Source organism: Belonocnema kinseyi, chromosome 10 (genome assembly GCF_010883055.1).
Source record: "Belonocnema kinseyi isolate 2016_QV_RU_SX_M_011 chromosome 10, B_treatae_v1, whole genome shotgun sequence".
In the NCBI taxonomy this organism is placed as follows: domain Eukaryota; kingdom Metazoa; phylum Arthropoda; class Insecta; order Hymenoptera; family Cynipidae; genus Belonocnema; species Belonocnema kinseyi.
The window spans coordinates 9,021,767-9,029,113 of NC_046666.1; positions in this window are offsets into that span (position 1 = coordinate 9,021,767).

Below are 7,347 nucleotides of genomic sequence, written 5' to 3' on the forward strand. Positions count from 1 at the left end.
AACAGAGTGATTTTTCACAAAATAGGGGAATAAATTCTAAAAAATAAAATGAATGAAAACACAAAATAGTTTAATTTTCCAATCTGAAACTATTTCTTACCAAAGTGATAATTTTTTAACCCAAAAGGCGAATTATCAACAAGAAGAAATTAATTTTTAATCGAATATTGGTTACCAAATAGTTGAATTTTCAAGCCAAAAATACGAATTTTCAGCCAAACGGACTATTTTTTTTAAGACAGTTGAGTTTTCAACAAAAATATTATCAACCAAAAAAAAAAATTTTTTTAAATTGATCAATTTTCTAATTTTAATTTTTACTTATAAAGGGTAAATTTTGCAACTAAAGACGGAATAGTTAAATTTTTTATGAAAAATTAATTTTGTCAGAAAAATACTAACTTGAAACCAGTTGAATTTAAAAAAACAGCAATTTTTAACCAATAGTTTTGATCCTCAACCAGGAACATGAATTTGCAATCAAAGTGGTATATCTTTTAAAATAAATTTTTAACAAACTAGTTCAAGTTTAGCCAAAGTCGTTAAATTTTCAATGAAAAAAGATGAATTTTTAACCAAATAGTTAAATTTTTTAATTAAAAGAGGAAATTTTCAACAAGAAGTTTTATTTTCTACCAAAAACTACGAACTTTTATCAAAATGCCTAATTTTTGTACAATATTGTTGGATTTTAAAACCAAAAAGATGAATTATTTACAAAAAAGTTCAATTTTAAACTTTAATTTTCTACCTAATTATCAAACTTTCTAGCAAAAAATACAAATATCCTACAAAATAATTCAATTTTTGATCAGAAAACATAAATTTTCAACTAAAATTATGAATCTTCAACAAACAAAATTAATTTTTTAAAAGGTAGTTTAAATTGAAACCAAGTAGTTCAGTTTTTAACTAAAAACCGTTTTCTAAAAAAAATTAAATAGTAATATTTTCAATTAAAAAAATTAATTTTCAACAAAATAGATTAATTTACTATCAAATAGTTGAATTTTTAACATATAAATAATAAATTTTCAACCAAAGACGAAATAGTTCGAATTTCAGATAAAAAATGAATATTTTCAGAAAAAAATTGAAACCAGTTGAATTAAAAAAACGAAAAATTTTTAACAACTACAAAAAATGTTAAATTTTAAACCTTCTACTTTTTCATTAAGAAGTTTAATTTTCTAGCAAAAAAGACAGCTTTTCAATCAAATACACGAATTTTCAACAACATTGTTGAATTTTGAAACCAAAAAATGAATTATCTTCAAAGCAGTTGAATTTTCAACCTGAAAATGTGTTTTTTCACAAAAAATTTAGTTTTTGTCAGATAATTAACTTTTGACTAAAACAGTTTAATTTTAACCACATTTTTTAAATTTACAACAAGAAAGTAAATTTTCAACTAAATACTTTAATTTTCTAACCAAACCAGAAATATTATAGAAAAAAGTGAAATTTAAACCAATTTTTTGAATTTTCAACCAAACAAAATTAATTCTTAACGAGGAAAAAGACAAATTTTTAATAAAGTAGTTGAATCCTCAACTGCAAAACATTAAGAAATGAGCCAAAATATTAAAAAAAAATTGGAATTTTTCATTTAAGAAGACATAGTCATATTCATCGAAAATCTAACAAAAATAAAATGAATTTGTGAATATTTATAATTTCCAATTATTCAAAATTACAATTAAAAAAAACATCTTGTAGTTGAAATTGTGTTTTTCTATTCGCTTGAAAACTATCTAAATTTTGAAAAAATTTTAAAAAAGGGCAGAAGATGAATTTATTCAACTGTTTCAAGATTAAATAAATGTTTTTAAAGAAGATCCACTGCCAGATTCGGGTCGAGCGCAATAACTTAGAAGTATAAATGTTTTAATCGATAATGTAAACAGATGCGATAATCGCTGCGACTCGAACGCACTCGCACTTGGATCTACGAGGCTAGACGTACTCATATCAAGTTTGTTGCTGAACCATAAAGAATGAATTTTGCACCAACAGAATTAATCTTTTACAACAAACAAAAAAAAACAATTTTTAACAAAATTAATGAATTTTCAACTAGAAAAAATGAACTTTTAATTAAAAATATCATTTCTACACCATAAACTGAATAGATACATTTTAAGTTAAAAAATTATTTCTAAACTAGTTATAAAAATAATTTTCAACAAAATAGTTCAACATTCAACCCAAAAGATGATTTTTAATCCCAAGAATAATATTCCAAAAGTGGAATAGTTTATTTTCAAATAACGTGATAAATCTTCAAATAATAAAATAATAAAATTGAGCAAAGTAGTTTAACTTTCAATCAAATAGTAGGATATAGGATCCTACATAGGATTCTACATATTTCGCCTATAGGTGCCACATATAGGTGTCACCTATAGGAAATGACATAGGATCCTATATAGGATCCTATATCCTACTACTATATCCTAATGGTAACTAATGATTTTTATGTTTCCAGGAAACCCTGGAGGACCAAAAAAACTTCTGCGCAGCCGTAGGTGCCACAGAATACTACTGCGCATCTGAATAGGACATATTACAGGAACCTATATAGGATCCTATATAGAGTTTTATACATGCACCTATACAGGATCCTATGAGAAGAAGGGAGAAAATGGTAAGTTTCTTGAAAACAGCTAAAAAAGGAGGAATTCTTTAAGCAAAAAGGAAAAGAGCACGAAATCTGAAATATAAATGTGATTTTCATTCTTATTAAGTAATGTGTTGAACTTTACCATTGAAGAGCCACCTGACGCAAAATGCGGAAGCTTTCTTAAAATTCATAATAAAAAAACGTACTAAATGTCATCTGAGGTCGTAACCTTTCTTCCACTTCTGATCTGATGAGAGATATCGACTATCGACGCACAACTGTGGTTGGAAGAGGTAAAGAAAGAGAGGTAAAGAAAGAGATGTAAGGCATGTTGCTGGCAACATTAAGATTAAAAAAATAGGTTTGAAATAATGGGGAAAAGGATATTAAAAGGAAGAATAGATAGAATAGAAGAAGATAAAATTTAACAGCAAGGGAAAAGGAAATGGCTGATAGAGTGGAGGGGAAGAAGAGGTGCGGAAAGTTATAAGGAGATTAATAAATGAAAAATGAGAGACTGGTGTTGATTGTGGGATGACATGAATGCTTGCACTGATGTTTAAGGGTTATCTGATCAAGTTATGTGATGATGAGAAAAATGTATTTATAAGGAACTCTAAACAGAGAATAGAGAATAAAAAAAGCCAATGGTAGGAATGGAAGTAGCTATTGAGATAGAGTCTGTGCCGTTCCCGCTAATAAAGACATTAAGAGGTAAATATTCTAACCGAAAGATAAAGGAAATAATGAGAGGTTGATTAAGAAGATAAGGATAGAGGTAATACAAAAACGAGAGGAGGAATGGATGAGAAAAGGATAATGGAACAAGGAATTTAAGGAGGCTAAAGACAGAATAAAGAAGTGTATAAGAAAATTGAGAAAGGGGGATGGAGAAAGCAATAAAGGAATGGTGATAAAGGTGCTAAATTACTAAGGTGAGAAATAGTTCAAGGGGAAGAATAAAAGGCGTGAATGAGAAAATAAAAGTGAGTGAGTGTATAAAATACTTTAAAGGATTGTTGGGATGTAAAGAACGAAGGATAATGGAGAACTCTTGAAAGGTATTAGAGGAAGAACGGAAAGAAAGGAATGGCATAAGTAGAGGAGAATTGAATGGGGAAAAAGAAAGGCTAAAAATGAAGAAAGCAACAGGAAAGGATGCCATGGAGAATGAAGTATGGGGGGCAACAAGTGAGAAAAGAGATGTGGAGAGTCTGTAACAAAGTATGAAGAGGTGCAGGATGCAAGTCGAAAGTTTGTCGGAAGAGAAAAAAAGAGGAAAAATTAAATTAGAGAAGTACATTCGAACTCGGACAAAACGCCCCCGGATATATCCCTTCCGAGAAGTAACGTCGCGTCTTGGAGATGTGTGACAAGAGCTGCGGGGGGATGTATGGTCTTCACTCAGGCGTGACAGAACTAAGAAAAAGGAGAGAGACAAAGTAGAAAATAGACAAAATAGTTCCGAGACTGGATTTATAACTAAGTTCAACCCCAAAACCGGCGCTAAATATAGATTTGACTAAATTATAAGGTCAAAAAAACTATACATTCAAGTTAGAACAAGTTGATTAACGCATTTATGTAATTGATTGTAAAGGGGACGGAGGCTCTCAGTCCCGTCAAAAATTGAGCACAAACGTATTGCTTTATAATTTTACAATCAAAGAACATAATTTTTCTACAGCAGAATTTTAAATAAAAATATAGGTCCGCGTGCTTTCGATTTAATGAAAAAAATTATTTTGAATACCAACCAAAAATTTCAAAAAGCTACTTATTATTATTTTATCTTATTTGATAATTTCTTTTTAATGAATATAATTTTCCTAAGGCATCTTAATTTTAATTTTAAACCAAAAACAGTTAAACACAAAAAAGACGAATTTTGAACAAGATATTTAAGTTCTCAACCAAAAAAGATTAATTTCAACCAGTAGCGTTTCTAGCAAACAGAAAGGATTCATTTTTTACCGAAATCGACGAATTTTCTACAAAAAAATTTAATTTCCAACCCGAAAATATGAATTCCCACTATGAATGAATTCACTAGAATTAAACGAATTTTCAATAAAATCGTCCAATTTTCAACCAAAGAGATGAATCGTCAACCAAAAAAATAAATGTTTAATAAAGCAATTCAACTTTCAACCAAATATTTGAATCTTTGATCACATTTTTTTTAATTATATTGAAAATATTCAAAATTCTTAAAAAGCTTTACATTTTTTTTAGAAATCTTAAAAAATCTACATTATGATTCAGATTGTTAGAAATCTATTTAAATATAAAATTATTTTTAAATCGTTTCAAATGCTCTAAATATCTCTTAAACTTGGTAGAATTTTTATTGAAACTGTTCTTTAAATATTTTTCTACATTCTTTTTCGAAATTTTAGAAAATAATTTGAAATGTTTGGAAATCTTCTCGAAACATAAATTATTTTTTAATCTTCTTAAAACTTCTTAAAGTGTTCTTTTGAAATAATTTATTTTTCCTGATAAAAAATTTTTAATCATGCAAAATAAAAAATTGTCTTGAAATCTTCCAGTATTTTTTGACATACTAACAAAAATAATTACATCTTTAAAACTTCAAATTCATCTTTAAAAATAAGTCATTGGCAATTATAATTTTATTTTTTTTAACAGTATTTACAAACATTTCGAAAGAAATTTTATCACTAAATAAAATTTTTAATTTAATTTAAATAAAATAAGAAATTATTGTTATAACAAATTTTTAATCAGGAATTTTTTAAATTCGTAAAGCCGAAGAATAATTATTTTAAATGCATAAAATATAAATAGTATATAAACATTTATTTTATATTTTGGAAAAATTTACTAATCTCTAAATAAAAATACTGTAAAATTACATTAAGTTCAAAACGGTACACTGTTTGCATTATCATTATCTTTAAATAAGACCAGTAAATATGACGCATGACCTTATACAATTTCTTGGATAAAAAAATAAAACTATTATCACTTCTATATTATCTACATTGCCTTAGTTCTTTACTTTTAAGCTTACGTATTCAAATAAAGAATTTTAAAATTCAGTTTTAAAGACTTAAACAATTCAAAATTACAAACTTTTACAATTAACTTTTTTTGATCATTAACTTTTTAAGTTGATCAACTGTAAAAGTAAATCAATTGAATCTGTTTAAAACTAAACAATTTACAAATTATTATACTATTTTAATTTTTCGAATAATTCCAAATTAATAGATTAATAACTGAACGTCTTTAATAAATTTCTAATTAAATTTGCATTTTTTAAGCTAAAGTATTCTATTTTTAAAGCCATACAATTTGAAATTTTTTATTAGAAAAAATAACAGTTTTTTAATATTTAGCGAAATTTCACTATTTATTCGAAACAAAGAAATTATAAAAATTAATAATATAAATAAATATATATATATATAAATTATAAAAGTAAATTTAAACTTTGGATGCTACAATTGTAATTGTTCCATTTAAAAAATATTTTATTTCTCAAAGAAATTGTTTACGAGACGTATTTAGAAGTCTTGAAACATTTCAAAAAATTTTAAACAAAATATAGGTTTTTGAAGATTTGGAAATAATATTTTTGAGATCTTTAAGGATTTAAAAGTCTTGAAGAAAATAAAAAATTGTTTTTTACAATTCTGGAGAAAAATGAAATTTATTTATTTTTTGAACGATTAATTTTTAAAGAAAATTCGAAAATAATTCAAAACATTGAACATTTGAGGTTAATTGTCTTATTTTTTAAGAAATAAATAATTTTTAGAAAAACTTTGCACTATTTTTGAAGATATTTCTAAGTTTGGAAAAGATTCTAAAATAATTTAAATCTTACGAAGATTTAAAAAAAATAACAAAGAAAATGTATATTTTTGAAGATTTCGAAAAAGAGGATTTTTAAGAATTTTTAAAGGATTCAATTTAATATCAATTTTTCATTAGGATACATGGCAAAATTCAAGTTAATTTTTTATTGTGAAAAATTAATATTGAAAATTTGTATAATTATCCCGACATTGTCAAATTCGCAAATAATAAAATTCCAGGATAATAAAATTCCCGAATACTGAAATTTTATTATTCGGGAGTTTCACAATTCGAGAATTTTATTATTTGAAAATGTTACCACTCGGGAATTTCAAAATTCGGGATATTTATTGATCAGAAGTTTTTTCATTCGGGAATTTTATTTTCATAAATTTTTTTATTCGGGAATTTCAGTGTCGAGAATTTTAAATTACTAATCTGTAAATAAGCTATATAGAGTAACACTCAGGAATTTGTGATCACACCAGAATCTTAGGAACCTATAATAAATAAATAAATAAATAATATCAATTAATAAATGAATAATTTGTCCACTATAATTTTTAATCTTACCTTTTATTTCCGAATTAAATCACTATATATTAGTACAATTTGAATTAATTTCAGGTGATAAAATAAATAGACTTTCTTTAATGCCGATTTACAAACGAATGAAAACCTGTAACTTGTTCTATGGTTCAGGCGCATAAGAAAGAGACCACCAAGCTATCAGAGGGTTCAAATGACATCGAGTGTGCTAACCATCTAGAGTGATAGTAGTTTTTTCACTTTCACATTATATTGTCAGCTAATTTTTTTTAAATTTTATGTATTGAAAGATGATATATTTCTTTAAAGTTATATATTACATTTTATTTATATTATTATTTATTATA